This window comes from Enhydra lutris, unplaced genomic scaffold (genome assembly GCF_002288905.1).
Source record: "Enhydra lutris kenyoni isolate GAN:26980312 unplaced genomic scaffold, ASM228890v2 scaffoldscaffold2, whole genome shotgun sequence".
Taxonomy (NCBI): domain Eukaryota; kingdom Metazoa; phylum Chordata; class Mammalia; order Carnivora; family Mustelidae; genus Enhydra; species Enhydra lutris.
This window is the reverse complement of record NW_019154086.1, coordinates 41,855,238-41,874,476: the sequence shown is the minus strand read 5'-3', so window position 1 is coordinate 41,874,476 and position 19,239 is coordinate 41,855,238.

Here is a 19,239-nt window from a genome sequence, read left to right as displayed (position 1 = left end):
TGCAGAGGAAATTACACTTATTGGTATTTTTCCAAGGAATATCTCAATACATATTAAAGCAACTCTGAGATTGCAAGTAATTAAAGTAGCATGCAGATGGAAATTTTATTTATGTTTAAAAATAAAGAGACACAGGTAATAAAGTTACGAAGGCTCTCGTGTATGTCATAAGAACTAGAGACCACAGTTAGATAATAGGATCCAATCACAACACTCAGATTGTTAGCCCTAGCTCTTTCAGTTCTCACTTCCTTTATAGGTAGCTATGGTCTATACTGTGAAATGCTGAGTATGGAATTACTTTCTTACCTTCAAAAGAAGGAGTTTGACGTTAACTGACATTGTCTCCTTTTCACTCACTTTCTCTGTCTCTTGATTAGGCATTGCCTCTATCTAAAGTAATTAGATTTACTACCTATTAAATATAGACATATTGTCATTTACAACACCTGAGTCAATGCATTTCCAGCAACAATCAATCTGAAGACAATGTAATTTTAAAAACAGTAACAGATTTCATAAAAATCTGGCCAATCATGCTATGTCATTTGGGGCTGTTAAATGCAACTGTAGTTCAAAATAATAAACAAAACTTTTAGTCATTAGTGTTTTCAAGCATATCTATTCTCATCCAAGATTTTGTGGTTCCAGAGAGAATCTAATTATTATTTTTTTATTATTTACTATTTAGGTGAAATCATCAACACAGTGAAGTAAGTTGGTGTACAAAGTTTAGAAATGAAATGTCTATGGAATGAAATATAATGACAAATTCTCTCAGTGTTTAAAACATTCAGCCTGGTAAGACGTTATCTTTTCTTGAAATCATTGTTTAGAAATGACTTCCCTTTAGCATGCAATTTAGCATGCGATTAAACATTGTCAGATTTAAAGACGAAGAATGAGACTCAGTGGAAAATGTTCAAATCAGTGGATGTGTGGGTTGTCAATAGTCAACCATGCCTTTTCTTGTGGCTTTGATAGATGCCCTAGATTGCCACAAGATTGGCTATTCCCAACACTTGGTAGGTACCAAGGAGTGCATGTGTGTCTCTGTGTGTGTCTCTCTGTGTGTGTGTGTGTGTGTGTGTGTGTGTGTGTGTGTGTAGGGAATAGTTTTAAAAACTTGGGATTTCTATGTAATAAGTCATATCTTGGTCAGTGGAAATTTACACAGTAGGAAAAAATCAGAATTTAGATATTACCTAAATTTTTATTCATTTTGGCTTGTTTCTGGCACTTATCAGAATATTCTAGGACATGCTTTATCTCTGATCTTGGTCAGAAACAGGCATAGGTGCCCTCTTGTGAAACACAGAGTCACCACTGGAACACTCACATTACTTCATATATTTTTTTGGAGATAATGTGGCATAGTGGAAAAAGCACAATGCTGTACTAATGCTGAATTTGGATCCAAGCTCTATCTTTAGTACTGGTGTGGATTTAGATTTGTTACTTATCTCCTTGAATCAAAATTGCCTCCTCTATGACATGGAGATTGATGATCATTTTCTCCAGTCTTATAATAAGATTTAGTAATAATAAGAATATAATGAAGAATCAATTATTTCCCTGTTATATTTATTACTTAGAAAATAAAGGCCAATTTTTTGTGCGGATCTTGAATGGTAGTCACACTGGTTACAGGAATATTCCTACATATAACCTCCTTATTCTAGGATATTAAGAATCTTTTCTGACTTGAGCCCAACTGACACTTTGGATTTCATTTATTATCTCTATCTATATGGGTATGAATATGTATTTGTGTTTAACAACCATCAATCTTTTACTTTTTACTTAACTAGAGAAAAAAAGATACTGCTTCTTTAAATAGTGTAAGATACCTGATCATATATTGATATAACAGTTGAGCCTATCATAGATGTTAATATTAAACTTTGAGAATATTTGCAAATTCAAATATATTTTATATCACTTCAAATACATCTATTAAATCAATTATTCTCAGATATTTTCTTGTTTGGATGAAACATACTATTCTTCCTCCCCTAAAATCACCTCAAAATGCTATTTTTGAGGGAAAAATGAGTGACAAAAGCCAGCTAATTCTAGTCCCAGTCATGTGACTTACTCCCAGGAAAAATTAATCTTTTTGATTTTATTAGAGTTTCATGGATTTATAGCCCAGTCTTGGAATATGAGAAATTTGATAGCCAAGTAAACTTTTCCTCTCTCTTCCTTAGTACAGAACATGCATCCTCTACTTCTCTCCAGTATTTTATGCCACATTTCCTTTAGAAAACCTCATAGGATTTAGGCAGTCTTATAGGGACAACCTGATGAAACCACTTCCATCAAAATATTCTTCCAACAACCTGCATGTAACCAACATTTTCAGTGTTCTCTCATATTGTAATGAAATATATGTGCTTCCATCCCTACCTCTTCATTGAACCTGCTTTTATTAAGGCAACCAATAACTACCATATTGCTAAACCCAATGGTTATTTCCTTCTCTTTGACATATTTTCTTTGACATATTTGACATATTTTCTTCTTTGACATATTTTCTTTGACATATTTTCTTCCTTCGATGTCTTTTTTTTTTTTTAAAGCTGTCCTCCTTTATTCAGTCCCTAAATAAATACTGAAGTATCCTAATGTTTCATCCTGGGAAGTCCTCTTTTTAAATTCATTTTCTTAAGGAAATCTCATATAGTTCTGAGACTTTGAAGTATTATCCATACTCTGATCATTCCAAATATGTAACCCCAACATCGATAAAACTCTTGACTTCCAGACTTATATATACAACAGTCCATCTGATGTCTTCACTGCGATGTCAGATGGGCAGCCTAAACCCAGCAAGTCCACAGAAGAACTTTGGATTCAGATTTCTCACCTAATCTTCCTCCTGATAGCTGTTGATGGAACCACATCCACCAATAGTTCATGCAAAATCCCAAGTCAGTGTTCACCTCCCTCCTTCTTTCCCTGTGTACACAACAGTCTAGCAGGACACCAGGTAGTGCTGTCTCTAAATATTTCATGATCTTCACCTCTACTTTATATTCCCAATGATATAATCAATTACCCTGTCCTGTGTTTCTGGCTTCCACTCTTTTCCGCCCCCAATTCATTATTTACAGAGCAGTCAGAGTAACCTTTTCAAAACATGAAGCAAATCATAACTGTACTACATAACACCTTCCAAGTGTTTTGCACTTAAAAAATGAAAACCTTTTACTGTGTCTTGCTTTTCTAAGCTCAATTATCCTTTCCTGTCTTATAGATAGGCCAAGCATCTTTTTTGTTGTTACTATTGTTGTTTCTAGAAAAAGACAAATGAATTTTAATATCAGATCACTTGGCCTGGTGAGTCTCTTTCTAATATTTGCATGACTGATTCATCTCATCACTGAAGATTCAACTCAAAGATCACCTCTTTTCCATAGTGAGGACTTCTATGAATATTGACTTAAAATACATTCTCCCTACATATAAATATCACTATCTATCACACAGCCTTTGTTTATTTTTTGAGTGGAATTTAGTAACAGCTGAAGTTAAGTTTTTAATTTATTTGCGAGAAATACACTGAGGGATATGGTGGAAGACATGGTCTAAGGAAGGTGTAGGTCTCAACAGAAGGCACCAGTAGCTATTTCATAAATCAGAATTTCTCAGGTAGTCCATAAAGCCCGTGAAGAATCAAAATGGCCTTCCCTGACAATTCTTTTAGCCCATTTAAGGACACACACACATCCTGACATTTCAGTCAATCAGCTTGTGCAAGGGGGTGAAAAGCAAACAAAACTAAACAAGACTATTCTATTCTCTGTGGTTTTTATTTTGTAAATACTGTCTTTTCATTTTTTAAAATATTTTATTTATTTATTTGAGAGACAGAGATCACAAGTAGGCAGAGAGGCAAGCAGAGAAAGGGGGTGGGGGAAGCAGGCTCCCCGTTGAGCAGAAAGCCTGATGTGGGGCTCGATTCCTGGACACTGGGATCATGACCTGAGCCGAAGGCAGAGGCTTTAACCCACTGAGCCACCCAGGTACCCTGAGTCTTTTCATTTGTTAGGAGAAGATCTATAACAAGATTGATCTACCTCATATACAAGTATCAACCCTAACTAAATGTTTCTGAGTATTCTTTGGCACAGTTTTGGAGACGTCCTACCAAAATTTGCATCCCTTAGTCTATTCTCTAGGGCTGACCAAACAACACAGTTTGGCAGTCCTCTGATGAGTCTCATGTATAGTGATCAATCTCTTTGGATCCTATGTATATAATATGGGTCTTCAGCAAGTCTGATTAATTTTTTTTTGACCCAACCATTTTATACCTTCTGTTAGAAGCAGTAACCTTGGGAAACTAAATATTGTCCTCTGACCATTAGGTTACTGTCATTAAGAAATCTGGTCTTGTTTGAGACAACTTTCTGCTGTCTGCATTTGCTGACACCTATGAAGACAGAAAGAAAGAAAGGTTTGGTGGGAATATTCTCAGACAGCAGTGCAATTCCAGGAAAGCTTTATCATGCTGGAAGCCAGAGTCATCAATTAGAAGAGTCATGCATCCAGTAGTAATGGACCAGCACCAATAGCCCTGCTGTGCTCAGACAAGCTGGAAGCAGCCTGTGGGAAGCGTGACCTCTGTAATTGCTGCAGTAGGTCCAAAGGAGCACCTAGATGGTAATGAAAAATTCTCAGTCTTCTGGGTTTCTACCTATGGAATTTCTTTTATTGTCTGCTTCCTAATAAAAATTAAGAGCTACTTACTTACTTTTCCTAACAAAACTTAATTTTTTGACCACTTAACAGAGTTCAGAATTCAAGTATTTCCCATCCTGACCTGGCTAATATTTCCCTGGACACCCCTGATATGTTATTATTTGTTAATATATCTAGGAGTAGACTTGCTGGGTCAAAAAATGTATATGTTTAGCTCTCATAGATAATGTTAAATAGTTTTCTTAAGTAGTTTAACCAATTTGCACTCTCATCAGCAATGTATGAAATTTCCATTTTAACCCACATCTTTTTTTTTAAAGATTTTATTTATTTATTTATTTATTTGACAGAGAGAGATCACAAGTAGGCAGAGAGAAAGAGAGGAGGAAGCAGGCTCCCTGCTGAGCAGAGAGCCCAATGCAGGGCTCAATCCCAGGACCCTGGGATCATGACCTGGGCTGAAGGCAAAGATTTTAACCCACTGAGCCACTCAGGTGCCCCTTATCCCACATCTTTAACAACACTTGGTGCATTCTGTCTCTGAAACACAAGGTATTCTAGAAGATAAGCAAAGATATTTCATTGGCCTTTTAACAATTGTCCATTTCCATACTACTTTGAGAATCTTTAATTCAGTTGTCTTTCCTATTGATTTGTATGAGTTCTCTCTATATATTCCACATATGACTTCTTTGTTAAATATATGTATTGAGAATATCCTTCATTCTTTTTTTTTTAAATAAAAACTTTTTTTTTTTTAGAGAAGTTTTAGATTCACAGTAAAATTGAGGGGAAAGTACAAAGATCTCCTATATACTCCCTATTCCCACATATGTACAGCCTCTGCCATTATCAATATACCCCCTCAGAGCGAAACATTTGTTACAATTGATATACCTACATTGACACATCATAATTACCCAAAGTTCATAGTTTACATCATTGTTCACTCTTGGTGCTATAAATTCTGTAGGTCTGAACAAAAGTATAATGACATGTTTCCATCACTAAAGTATCATAGTGAGTTATTTTCACTGCCCTAAAAAAATCTTCTGTATACCACCTATTTATTTCTTCCTCCCCCCGATTCTAGGAAACCACTGATTTTTAAAAAGTTTTCATGGTTTTGCCTTTTCAAGAATATCATATAGTTGAAATCATATAGTAAGTAACCTTTTCAGATTGTTTCTTTTCATTTAGTGTTATGCATTTCAGTTTCTTCCATGTTTTATCATGAATTGATTGCTAATTTCTTTTTAACACTTAATAATATTCCATAGTCTGAATGTATCACACTTTATCCATTGCCTACTGAAAGACATCTTGGTTGCTTCCAAGTTTTGGCAATTATGAATAAAGCTGCTATAAACATCCACATACAGATTTTAGTAAGTTTTCAACTCCTTTGGGTAAATATCAAGAAGTATGATTGCTGGATTGTGCACTAAGTGTATATTTAGTTTTAGAAGAAAACTGCCAAACCATCTTCCAAAGTGGCTGTGCTATTTTGCATTTCCACCAACAATGAATAAGAGCTCTCTTTGCCTCCTAACCTCACAGGCATTTGGTGCTGTCAGTGTTCTGGATTTTTGCCATTCTAATGGCTATACAGTGGTATCTCATTGTTTTAATTTGCATTTCACTAGTGACATATGATATAGAGTATCTTTTCATATACTTATTTGCTATTTGTATATCTTCTGTGGTGAGATTTTAAAAATTAGATTGTTTTCTTGTTGTTGAGTTTTAAGAGTTCTTTATATATTTTGGATAACAGTGCTTTATCAGATGTGTTTTTGGCAAATATTTTCTCCCAGTCTGTGGCTTGTCTTGTTCTGTTCACATTGTCTTTCACAGAGTAGAAGTTTTTCCACTTTTTTTTTTCTTTTTAAGTATTTATTGATATTAAATACTTATTGATATATTGAGAGAGAGAGATAGAGAGAGAGAGAGCACGAGTGGGAGAGGGAGAGAGAATCTGAAGTAGACACACATGCTGAGCATGGAGCCTGATGCAGGGCTCAGTCTCATGACACTGAGATCAAGACTTGAGCCACTCAGACATTCCCAGAAATTTTAGGTTTTAATGAAGTCCAATTTATCAAGTATTTCTTTCATGGATTTTGTTTTTAGTGTTATATATGCAAAGCCATCACCATCCCCAGGGTCATCTAGTTTTTCTCCTGTGTTATTTTCTAGGAGTTGTATAGTTTTGTGTTTTATATTAGGTCTATGATCCATTTTGAGTTAATTTTTTGAAGGGTGTAAGGTCTTTGTCTAGATTCATTTTTTTCCTTGTGTCTATTTGTTGCCATTTGTTGAAAAGAATATTCTCGCTTAATTGTAATTTTTTTCTCCTTTGTCAAAGAACAGTTGACTATTAATGTGGGTCAATTTCTGGGCCCTTGATTCTGATTAATTCATCTATTTGTGTATTTTTTGCCAGTACCACGTTATCTTGATTATTATAGTCTTATTGTAAGTCTTGAAGTTGAGCAGTATCAGTCCTCCAACTTTGTTCTTCTCCTTTAATATTGTTTTAGCTATTCCGGGTCTTTGCTTTTACATATAAACTTTTTGTCTCTATCCACAAAGTAATGTGCTGGATTTTAATTGGGATTGCACTGAATATACAGATAAGTTAGGAAGAACTGACATCTTGACAACATCAAGTCTTCCTATCCATAAACATGGAGAAAATCACCATTTATTTAGATCTTCTTGGATTTTGGTCATCAGATTTTTGTAGTTTTCCTCATATAGATTTTGTACCTATTTTTAAGGTTTATGTCTATTTCATTTCTGGGGGTGCTAATGTAAATGGTATTATTTTAAATTTCAAATTCTACTTATTCATTGCCAGGATGCAGGAAAGTGATTTGTATGTTAACCTTATATTCTGTAACCCTGGTATAATAACTGATTAGTTTCAAGAGTTTTTTGGTCAGTTTTTTCAGATTTTCTACTTAGATAATGCTGTCACCTGTAAACAGAAACAGCTTTATTTCTTGTTTCTCAATCTGTACACCTTTTATTTGCTTTTGTTGTCTTATTGCATTAGCTAGACTGTTCAGCATGTTGGAAAGAAGTGGTAAAAGGGGACAACCTTACCTTGTTCCTCATCTTGTAGAAAAGCCTTGAGTTTCTCATCATTAAGAATGTTTGAATGAAAAAAAAAAGAATGTTTGTATGTTAGCTATAGGATTTTATAGATATTCTCTATCAAATTGGGGAAATTCCCCTCTATTCCTAATATACGGATAATTTTTATTATTAATGGGTATTAGAATTTTGTCAGATGCTCTTCCTGCATTTACTGATATGATCATGCAATTTTTCTTTTTCAGCTTGTTGATGTAATGGATTATAATGATTGATTTTTAAATGTTGGGATGTCTTTGAATACTTAGGATAAATTCCACTTAGTGATGGTGTATAATTCTTTTATACATTGTTGGGCTCAATTTGCTAACATTTTGTTGAGGATTTTAGCATCTGTGTTCACAAGAAATTGGCCTATAGTTTTCTTTTCTTGTAATGTCTTTGTCTGTTTTTTTTTATTGCAGTAATAATGATGGCCTCATCAATGAGTTAGGAATATTACCTTTACTTTTACTTTCATTATTGCTTCCTAACATAATTCTGTTGTTCAATTTTTGAGTGCAAAAGGATTTTGTATATTCATATCTTCTTGTTCATTTGACTTGTTAGGTTATTATTAAGAGGTATCCTTATCTTTAATAAACAAGGTCAATATCTGACTTTAAAGTTTACTTTGATATTATAGTAACTACATTTGTAGGTATGTTTGTGTTAAAATAGGTACATCTTTGGATCTGTTGTGTTTTGGGGGGCACCCCTTTAATTTTAAACTTTTTTGTTTGTGTGTCTCTTGTAATAGCATACAGTTTTTTTTTTAAAGCTCAATCTGACAATCTTAGGCTTTTACTTGGAGAGTTTACATTTAATATAATTAGTTACATAGTTGAGCTTAATTATATCTACTGTACGATGATTTTTTGTTTGACTTAAATGTTCAATTTCTTTTTTTGCTTGCCTTCTCCAGAATTAATGAAATATACATATATTATAATTTCATTTTTTACCTTCTATTAAATTATCAGTTACATATCATCTTTCTCCTCTTTTTGTAGTTATCTGTCCTAAGTTACAGAACATGTCCTTGTCTCATGAGCATATAAAACAAATTAGTATTTTTACTATTTCCTGATAATGCTAGAGTTTAACAATCTTTTACCACATTTTCTTCTCTTCCTATCTTTTGTGTTATTGTGTCATACATGTTTATTATATAGTTTTGCACACCAGATCTTTATCTTTTAGTGCTTTGTAGTGTCATAATTTGGGAAATACATTTAAATGGAGACTGATCCCTACTCTTCCTTCCATGAAATGTCTTTATATTCTTTATTTTTTTAAAGACTTATTTATTTATTTGAGAGAGAGAGAGAGAGAGAGGGTGAGTGATGGTAGGGCAGAGGGAAAGAATCCCAAGCAGACTCCCTCTGAGCATGGAGCTGGTTGTGGGGCTCAGTGTGGGGCTCTATCTCACAACCCAGACACCATGACCAGAGCCGAAATCAGGAGTCAACCACCCAATTGACTGAACCACTCAGGCACTCTGAAATGTCTTTATTCTTTTGTAAAGGTTGTAAGCTTTTGTTGTGACTTTGCCCATGATAAAGTCATTAAATGACTCATGGAGAACATCTGTCTTGTGCCAAGTTTCCACTTTATCACACTAGTGCTTTGAAATTATAAGTGCTTTGCTGTTTTTTTTTTTTTAATTCCCCTTTAGATTATTTTGCTACATCACAAAACATTCCCACTAGAAATTTAATTCCTAGGTTCATTAAAAGGCCTACAGAATCAGAGAACCTCTGAGTGTAGACAGCTACCCAAGAACCTATTGATAATATGGACATTGGGGAGGTTATGTGCTATGGTGAGTGCTGTGAAATGTGTAAGCCTGATGATTCACAGACCTGTATCTCTGGGGCATATAATACATTATATGTTAATAAAAATAATTTAAAAAAAGAACCTTTTGATAAACAAGATGACATCAATGCCAAATAGTTACTTAGCTTTTTCCCAAGACCTTCAGATCAAGCTCCTTGTTCAGAATACTATAACTTGTTCATATATTTTCTCTCACCTCTGGATATAATCTTTCTTTTGTAATAAACAGTTTAAATGACTAACCTGGTCCCTTTTGGCCCACGTTTGGGTGAATATGAAATAGTCTATTGTTTTTCAAGATGTGTGTAATTATCCTTACAATTCTTGCCACCTTCTACTGTTTAATATCTAGATGCTTTGATGTTATTACACAGTTATTACACCCTGACAAACATCTAGCTGATATTACTTCAAAATGAAGACAAAGTCTCATAGCACAGTCCTTTTTGGAGTTGAGGTTGAAGAAAATAGTTGCAAAATAGTCCTATTGTGGGAAATGGTATAAATCTAGGCTGAATAAAGCAGAAGCATGTAAGGAAGCAAATAACAACCATCACACTGAGAAGAGGACATTATTTCTAACTCACAGGCAAAACTGCGAGGTTTATTGGGAAACTCATCAATATCTACAAGTGGATTTCCTGATAATTTAGCTTCTTTAAAGGCAAACTGTCCTTCTCAACAGCTTTCAGTCAATCAGCATATCCAGGAAAGAAAAAGACTATGGAATATAGTGTATAGAGTATCTGTAGATTTAGCTTTTATAAACACTTTTTTTTTTTGTTTGGGAGACAATTTTTATATGATTAATCTTCTTCAGATATGAGTACATAAATATTGGTCATGTTCTAACTAATGTCTTAAAATTATTCTTTGAAATTTATTTAATTTTTAGCCTTTCTTTATAGAATATAAACTGAGAGAACAGGAAACAAAACTGTCTTATTGACTGTCCTACCACTAGCGTGCAGTCATTCCTAATACATCATACATGCTCAGTAAATTTTTGTCAAATAAATAAATGCAGATATGAATTAACAAGGAATATGATCCCAGAAATCTCACTTAAATTTTTCTGATATGAACAATCAGAGAGAGAATTGACTTGGTATTTTGTAATTGCTTTTCCACTCATGAAAACCGTATATTTTATTATCCACAGACAGGAAATTTCAGTTTTTAAAGATTTTCAAATCCAAACTTTTCAGCACTCATATGAATATCATTTTCTCTACTGTACCTTCAGGATTTAACTTACCAAAAATTAATTTAAAGACAGTTTACAGAGACACATAGCTGGCTCAGTCGGTAGAGCATGGGACTCTTGATCTCAGAGTTGTGAGATTGAGCCCCACATTAAGATTACTTAAAAATAAAATCTTAGGAAAAAAGAAAATTTACATATAATAATATTTAATTATAAGCAATATTTAATTATAAGTACATTCCTAATGACTGACTATTGTAGTTCCTGACAATGGGAGATGCTAATGTGAGTGTTATATTTTTATTGGTAAAAACTAACCACCACTTCCCCACTCCACCATGAGTCCTCAGTTACTCAAGGACCAAAACTTGCCCTTTTCCCCCAAAAAGAATAATTCATGAAATCAAGTGTCCCAAATTTGAATATAACAAATATTTAATAGAAGTTTGCTTTTATAATTATTATAATTATTATGATATCTATTTTAATAAGGAAATATGTAGACCCAGAATATATTGGATGTTCTAACACAAAATTAGTAAAAGCCATATTTATGCATCTATATAATAGAGTTGATTGATAGAATTGCTTGAACATAACTAGTTCAGGAAAGAAAATCTGTTAATTGGTAACTTTTTAAACATAAATGCTTGCAGTTAAAGAATTGAAACCACTGTGTACTGGGGTAAAGCCCAAATGTCACACCTGAAAGAGTTCTAATATTCTGCAATGGAAATATACAACAATCAATATATAAACACAGCATCAGGAAGAGAACAAAAGAAACCCAAATCCTCTAGGTTGGGCTGAGTAGAGATTATACTCATACTTCTAATTTAATGGTGATGAGATTTAGAATAAAAAGTCATTGAAATAGGCTGGCATGTCTTCTGGGTTTTTTTTTTTTTTAATGTGTTGTGGAAAAAATAGTTCTGAAACAATATAAATTCACATTAACAATTTAATTAAACTCTGCAATGCATTCCCCAATCTTATGCAGCTAAGAGATTTAGACTTCATGCAGAGGATGATCTATTAGTGTAAGTCTAGGTTTATAGACCTATGTGAAAAATATTAATAGCCAACTCATTTTTTCCTATGTATTTGTAGCTGTTAACTAGAAAAATATACATATGAAGCCAGAATCAAATATATCTCACATTTCTTGGTTTGTATAATTTTTCTTTAATTAAGAAAATTCTAGTGGATATACTCATGATAACATTCTCAGGTTTTAAATTAATGTCCTCACAATCAACATTTATCATAACAGTTTGCACATGAATGATAGTCTAACCCTTATGCAACCTTCATAATTTTTTTATTAATAAGAGACCAGAATATCTTTCTCCTTATAAAAATCTTTATCTGGCCTATGTTGGTCACAAAATATCTCCTCCTTTTTCTCTTTAGTTCATGTTTCATAAAAAAGTTTTGAATTTATAGAATGAAAATAATTAAATGTGTAGGGATGAAATTTTGGGGTAGACTGGCTCTATGAAAAGCTATTCAGGAAATAGTAAGTGATACAGTTGGCATATGAAAAGTGTCCACTCATTTTCATTCCTGTGGAAATTCATAATACCTGTGATAACAGACCAACTAACAGAATCCTACTTCTTTGTGCAAATAATAGCTAAAGCCAGGAGTTTAGGTGCAGTTGATGCCACTGGGGTATTGCATGGACCATTCTGACCACTCTCAGGGATTTCTACACTGATATTACATTAAATAGCCACTTGATAATTTTTATTGACTATGAATCTGATGTCTTTTTTAAGGCAATGTACTTTTGGGGCATACAGTGTAGTAATGTGCCGCTAATGCATGAGGATACCATATGCTCGAACAAACACTCACTTTACCAGATAAATTATGAGCAGAATCTCTGCAGAGTTCAGGCAGTGTTTAGAATTCTCTAAAAGTGGTCTGCACATAAGAAACTGACCCACAAATGAATCCCTTGCTTGGAATTAGGTTGATGGCTTAAATAACTAGATGAATGATGGTGCCGGTTACTGAAGTAAGAAAATAAGATGACAAGATTTGAAGAATAATATCGTGAGTAAATTCTTGGACTTATAATATTTGTAGTGCATTTGAGACTTTCTTGAGATGTAAAGGAGGGAAGTGAATACATGTGCCTGAAACCCAGGGATGAGATGTATATTGAAGATAACACTTTGGCTGCAGTATAGAACATATTTGAAGTCATGGACACTGTTAAAATGTTAAAGAGAAAGAGCAAAGGGAGAACTGAAGAATTCCATCATTTAAAGAATCATTAAAAACATGGTAGACCAAGAACATGTAAGGAGACAGAAAAAGCCACCATAGAGGTGTAGAGAAAACAAGGAGTATATGGAGACACAAAAAATAAGAACAGAGAGTGTTTCAAGCAGAAAAGAGGAATTAATTGTGTATAATGATGCTGAGAGTTCAAACAAAAAAAATAATGAACTGTGTCCATTGGATATAAAACAACAGTCTTAGCTAAGATTGTTTCAGTATATTGTCGGAGTAGAAGCTTTTGCTACGGGCATTGAGCAGTCAAAGCTGAGGACACTGAGGCAATAAATATAAGGAAAATCTAAAGGGTTTTTGCTAGAGATGTTTTGAGTTGGGCCTGGAGTAGTACGAGGATTTAATGCGTAATTTTTAAACTTGGGATCTTAAGCAGTAAATGCAGACAAGTAGTGTCCATATGAGAGGAAGGCTTTTTAGTACACTCAAGAGACAGGTTGTCATAAGTGTATGTTTCCTTTAAAAAGCAAAAGAGGTTGGAATAAAGAAGAAATAGAGGAATTGCTTTTTAGACAATAAATCTTTGTACTTTAGTAGTGAGAGAAGAAAATTCAGATGCATACAGAGCAGCAGTTCTCAAGTTTTCCTGCAACATTTTCCCTCCTAAATAATTATAAAATCCAGGTAAAAATGAACAAGACCTAAACTAAAAAAAGTAATCTGGGAGTATAGGAGAGGGAATAGACTACTGAGATAGTAATAGATAGAATTTGATGCTCAAGTAAATGAGAGTTGGAAATATTAAACAAACAGGAAGAGTTTATTTTGGCAAAATAAACTGTACTCTGGCCTGGATGACCCTAAGTCTTCAAATAGACACTGATGTTTAAACTCAGTGGTATGCAATGCGAGGTCATTTGTAAAATGCTCCCTCTCCACTTTCCCCCTTATCCTCCTTTATGCCTAGATTCTATGCTCCAGTTAGTTATACAGATGCTTTTGTTATCCCTTGGATATACCATGCTTTGTCATGGTTTATCGTCATCTTTTAAATTACCTATGATTCCTCACCCTTATTCAATAAGAGTTTGCTCTCACATTCTAGTAGCTAATTACCTCTAGTATTTTATTTTTAATTGTTATAATTTCTTAAAAGATGCATTTATGATTTCTTTTTTCTTCCATTCCTGCTTGTAGATATGCTCTCCTAATTTATTTACTTTGGGCATCTATCCGCAGCACTTAACAGAAAATAGCCACTCAATAAAATTGTTTCTTAAACAAGTGAATAAATAGATGAAGTCTAGATCCATAGATACTGTAAAAAGCACAGTTTCATACCATTTTTAAGGAAGGGCAAAGTCCTTCATCTTATCTAAGTCAAAATCCTCAACAGACAAGTGAAAAATGGAAGCTAAAGTAGATGAAATACATTCATTAAGTCGTACAGTAAATTTGTGATAAAGCAAGAAAACAAACTCTGTTCTCCTGCTTTCTAGGTTGATTCTTAAACTAGGATATCATACTACGCTTTACGTACCTTCCTTCACTGCAGTTAACAACCGATTGAAATACCTTTTCTTATACTATCAGGTTCTTGGATATTCCTAGAAGAATAGTATATCTCTGAGGATGCTTTGGATCTCTGAGCCCAGTCCAAGTTTAGCAAAAAACTTTTGCCTTATTGACAGACAGAAGACAATTTTCTTGGATGTAGTTGTGTTTATACTTATATTACAAGTGCCCAGAAAACACAATCCTATTCATGATATTACTACTCTTTATTGAGCTTTTGCTACATGCTAAGCATTAGAATTACCCCTTTAAAAAATCTCACTCATGTACTCTGCAATAGGCTGCCCATGAAAAGCAGATAGAAATTTATTTTGTTGCAGCTAATTGATTTTTGTAGTAGAACAAACTTCATGTTAGAATCAATCCCACTAATTTGGAGATACTAATTCTACCTATTTCATTTTGGTCCACAATGAAATTAACCTGGACATAGGCAAACAAAAGACTGGCTATTGATACAGGCTGATAAATGATTTCTAGCATCCATCAACATAGATTTTAAACAAAAATTTATTGATTATTGAATCAGTCAGTGTTCTTTAGTTTAAATCAGCAGAATCTAACTCTAGTCATTTAAGAAAAAAATAATGTTATTGTAGGGTTTGTTGTTTTTCATAGAAGAAAAGAAGTCAAAGAAGAATGTCTCTAAAAGGTTAGCAACCATGATGACTTCAGGTGTGGGAAGGTGGGGTGATGGGGTGGTAATAATTGGCTCCTGATTCAATTGTCACTGGAATAAATCATGTCCAGCCATTCTCTATCCTAGAATCACTTTGCTCATTATTCTTATTCCTAGGAGAAACCATCGTTTTGGCATAGTTTGAGCTACATGCTCCAAAGGAGGACAATTGATAGTCTCAACAGCCCTCCTTGAAATAAGATACCAATAATTCCTCAGAGTAAATATTGAGCAGCTGTTATCACACCAAGGGATATGGATGTTGGCCAGGCACAAACAACTGTGGTGATAATGATACTGATAATGACATTTCTTGTTAAACTTTCACAGTAACAGGTAACCATTCCTCCTGATAACGGAACCCCATTTATTTGGTTTATTAAGGAAAAGAAAGTCTTTATTATAGAGTTCACTCATTCTATCCAAATACTTTGGGCAGTCAACCAGTATCTTCTAATAATTACTTAACCTCTTATTACAGAGATATGTTAAACCTTGGGTTCATAAGCAATTCATACATTGTGTGTATTAGGAGGAACAAATGTTCAACAAAGATGACACCAAAGTGAGGAAATTTCAAATTCCCCAAAGATAATGTTATTACATTATCTATAATCTGTAATTACAGACAAATGGAAAGTATTCTGTAAAGTAACATCATAGGCAAGTGGTAGAAAATATTCATTGCTGTGGACAAAAAAATTTTCAGAAATAAGTAGCTAAAGTTTTCAAGAGAAGAAAAATCAAATAGTTATGATTTAGAAACAAATAGGCTAGGTTTAATTGTAGGAGCTGTAGAGTTAGACCACCTGGGCCTGAAACCCACATCTACCCAGTTCCATCATTTTGCCTTCTGGTAGGTTACTGAGTTTCTCCATGTCTTTATTTATAAAACAAAACAACTTCCTTTACACAGATTTTTGAGGATTAAAAGATACTATATGTAGAACATTTTTTAGAAGAGAACTTATCACAGAAGTGCTCAATAAATGAGAATTTTTATCTCTATTTTAAACATCTGACATAAGTTTACCAAAGTCAGTACTGCTTCTGATCTGACAGCACGGTTAGCATAATATACATACTCTACTACAGAAAGTGATCACTGACTGAACAGGACACATTTTCAACTCTCACACCCCAGTGTCCAGTAGGTTTTCATGAATCTTAATCTTTCTCTCTCTCTCATCTCTCTATTTCTGTCTCCATCTATCTCTTTATAAAGCTGACATATAATGACTACATATCTAAAACTTTATCATTAAAAGTCTAATATTCATGTTGCTTTGATGTTTCTGTAGGCATTTCTCTTTCATTTTCAAGGAAATAAGTAGGAAATTAGAATGACTGTAACATTAAACTTCACTTAGAAAGTCATGTTTACTGCACTCATTAAGTCAATATTCTGAAACTTTAAAAGGCATTTTCCAAAAAAGCTCTTCTTACTTTATACCTGGCAATTCTCACTTTTTTTTTTTCCAATTCTCACTTCTGAACATATATGTTCATATATCTATAAGGCTTTCTTCCTATGGTTCAGCCTTTCCCATTCATCCCAGCCCCAATACTCTCTGAATAGCCCCTTTCTACCTGGTCCCACAATATTAGGCACTTTTTACTTATCTTTTAATAGGCCCTATTACACTGTTTTGTAACAAGTTTTACAGACCTTTCTCCTCTGCTGGACCAAACTTCTTGGAGATTGGTATCATGACATAGTCACTTTCTTATATCAGGTCCTCGCATTAAGCCTGGCACATGGTAGAAACTCAACCAAGGTTTGTTACATTAACACATAAATGAAAACTTTGGCAAAATAAGCAGCATTTGAGACCAAGTCTCTACTCTATTTTCAACCAGGAACTGTGGAGGCAGTTCTTTCTTTTCCAGTCTTTCTTTGCTCCTTGAATTACATTCCTACTTTTGGAATAACACTGTACCTTTCAAAGCAATGTATCTCATTCTTCGTTAAAGGAATTGGCTCAGGTTCTGTGAAAATTTCATTGCCCTATATAAATGTTTTAGGGACTTAGAAACAAAAAGATCCAGGCCTATGAAAAGTGTAATGAGTCCCAGTATAGTCATTTGTGATGGGGATTTAACTGCTTTGTTTGTGAGCTTCAGCTAAGGAAACAGATTACCTTCATCATGTGTTAATACCCCAGCGTCGATCTAAACTCTGCTCCACTATGGAAAGGCATCCTGGGGATGCTAGCAAACACTTTAAAGCTTAATCCTGTAAACCTGTCAGCTGGGGGAAAAAAAAATTATTGCTGGTGCTAAACTTCCGCTCAACACTCTCTTTCCTTATACAGGACTTAAAACTAGTCAATAAATCATCACGGATGCATTTCAAAATGAAATCCCATTTCCATAATAAACAAAATACTTGCATAGATAATATTGCCTACCAAATGTCTGAGAATCTAGGGAATAGCTGAGATATAATTAAAGAAAATATTTTTAAAAGCTGTATCTCCTTAGATTAAATTGTTCTAAATTTAATTGTTCTAAGTTGTTACCAATGTCAGAACATTATTTAATTAATGTTACTTTATCACCAAAACTTTCAGCATATTTTTGTTTCCCATAAATTTTCACTTTGCTTTTTTTGAAATCTGTCACTGTTAACTGGCGTTATTCCTCTATATTCTTCAAAAATTGTGAGAGCTTTATTTAAATATTTTATAAATATCTTTCTCCTCCTCTCTTCTACCACCAACACATAATACTAATACATTATAAAGACAGTAATCAGTGTATATTAAGAATTAAAGAAAATGCATATAATTTTCAAATGTAAAATATAAGCCAATTTTTAAAAAAGATTTTATTCATTTATTTGACAGACAGAGATCACAAGTAGGCAGAGAGGCAGGCAGAGAGAGGAAGGGAAGCAGGCTCCCCACTAAGCAGAGAGCCCAACGTGGAGCTCGATCCCCAGGACCCTGGGATCATGACCCAAGCCGAAGGCAGAGGCTTTAACCCACTGAGCCACCCAGATACCCCTAAGCCAAATATTAACTGTGAATGAAAACATTAAAAATTTTCTTTCATATTTATTCAACAAATGTTTCCTAAAAGATTTTCCTTGAACCAAAGCAATTTAATCTTCTTTATCATATTATTCTCAGTGGTTATAAACCTAATTAGCTTTACATGCTTCACATTCATTTGCATTTGAAATAAATTTAATCTTTTTTTTTTACTTTTAAAAATTTATTTATTTGAGACAGAGAGAGAGAGGGAGACAGAGCACAAAGAAAGGCAGAGGGAAAAGCAGATACCCTGCTGAGCAGGGAGCCAGATGCAGGACTTGATCCCAGGACTCTGAGACCATGACCTGAGCTGAAAGCAGATGCTTAACTGATTGAGATGCCCAGGATCCCCTAAATTTAATCTTTTCTTAGCATAATTTTTGAAATAAAAATATAAACTAAAAAGGTGTGTGTTTGATTAGTGGAATAAGAACAATAAAAAGTAATCATAGTGATGTGATGTTAATTGATATCTGGGTGGTTCTATTCATAGTAACAATTGGAAATGATATCTCTGTGTCCTTTAGTGTTGACCAACATGTTGCCATATAATTTATTATAATGCCAATTAAACTGCTATTAAACTGCTATTTTTTAATAGCATAACTGTACATGAACAGAATACAAAGCCTGCTTTTTCTTTTCTTTTCTTTTCTTTTTTGAACAGGGAGGTAGCATTTATTTGGCCAAAACTTTCTCATCTTAAATTTTGAAAAAATGAGAAAGTTTTGAGGATTTTTTTTTTCCTCAAAAGTCCTGGTTAGGGTCTATTTGCATTTAGATTGATGATTTTCTGAACAAGGTAC